General features: G+C 33.4%; 1 non-coding gene across 1 annotated transcript; it reads right to left on the bottom strand.

The window, feature by feature from the left end:
* Nucleotides 1-1,279: 1,279 nt before the first annotated feature.
* Nucleotides 1,280-1,352, bottom strand: TRNAM-CAU (transfer RNA methionine (anticodon CAU)). The gene has a single exon. It is a non-coding gene; the product is annotated as a tRNA-Met (tRNA).
* Nucleotides 1,353-1,606: the final 254 nt, after the last annotated feature.

Below are 1,606 nucleotides of genomic sequence, written 5' to 3'. Positions count from 1 at the left end.
ACCATAGACAGATGATTGTGATGGATTAATTTGACTTATACAACAAAAATAATAAAGGAAGAAATACTAAATCTTGGCATCATACTACAGATAGAATAGTTCTTTAGAATAGATCTATTCTCCTTTATGGTACTCTTTCGAAATATAGTACTATGATTAAATTGAATTATCAAAACCAAGCTCGGTAAAAGAAGTTCTCATTTAGCTTGCCTTACATTAAAACAAGTACACATTCTATAGAAAATGAGATAATGTTCAATGAAAATTGATTTATTAAATTCATGGTGATCTGTAGTATTACATAGCTTGAACGTGACCGGGTGTAACCAACGACATGACGTCACGAGCTTCTGTATTTCATAAAAATGTGTGACGCCACGTCCTTAGTATTTAATCATTATGTCATTATTATTTCTTATATGCTTACTTATAAAAAATCCCAACTCATACATATACATATATACTGGTATGTATATATGTATCTATTCTTGTCTGATATGTATTATCAAATTCTCATGAGCATTTTGAGAATATGCATGGTCTACCTTTGATCGACGACTTCTCTGCTAGAACCAAGAAAGAACACGCCTTATCATCAGATCTTCTACTTAACCTGAAGTGCAAATAAGTACTCGCAAGCTATCTAAACCAGCCTCTTTGTCTATTGACTCACAGTAAGGGCTTCAAGTTATTCTCAATCAGATAGAAACTTATTTATAGTAAATCTAATTTTCATTCACTCCGGATCAAACAAAATGCTTTCAGTGACCAAAGTAAAGAATGCATATCATTTCCGGATCAAAAAGACAAATCTTTCAGAAACAGCTCGTTTACTGGTAAGTCTTCATAACTAACATATACATGATGTTCATCTTACAAAGGTTACTAAATCTATGTCAGATATACACAGTGACACTGAAAAAACAATCATACTATATTTACCCTATGGATTGTTTTGCATGTTTCAAATTTGAAATATTAATACTGTGGTTTAGGTATTCATTAAAAATATTCATAAGAAGTCATTTTCCATTTCATGGTAGTTTTATGAAATATTCAAGAACAGACATCAAATAGAAACAAAATATCTATACTACCTTCGGTTTTACTATCTGTAATGGAAAAAATTTCTGTACGAATCTAGTGAATTTTAAGAATGGAAAATGCAAAAGTGATCAGTAGAGCTCAGTATCGATCCACGGACCTCTGGGTTATGAGCCCAACACGCTACCACTGCGCCACCCTGCTGTCAATACAGGATCAAAAATGAAAATGTGATTAGCAGAGCGTGGTTTCGATCCACGGACCTTTGGGTTATGGGCCCAACACGCTTCCAACTGCGCCACTCTGCTTCGAAAGTAAAAGGGTTAATTGTTCTATTTAAACTGAAACTCTGAGGAACCTGATGCCACTCAGTGGATCCCAATGTATGATGATGATACAATTACTGTTATTCTAGTTTCAATGGCTTTCAGGAATTTGTGAAATTGATTAATAGATAAATGTAGATACAATAACAAATTGAAATAAAACATAAAACAGTGATTGTTAAAAGTATATGGCTAGAGTCGTCTTCAAGTCGTTTCAAGTTCTCTCCAGGTCCATC

The sequence above is a fragment of the Oratosquilla oratoria genome, chromosome 9, assembly GCF_046742065.1.
Source record: "Oratosquilla oratoria isolate Oo_2021 chromosome 9, ASM4674206v1, whole genome shotgun sequence".
Lineage (NCBI taxonomy): Eukaryota > Metazoa > Arthropoda > Malacostraca > Stomatopoda > Squillidae > Oratosquilla > Oratosquilla oratoria.
The sequence above is the reverse complement of the archived record's forward strand: the minus strand, read 5'-3'. Positions and strand labels throughout refer to the sequence as shown.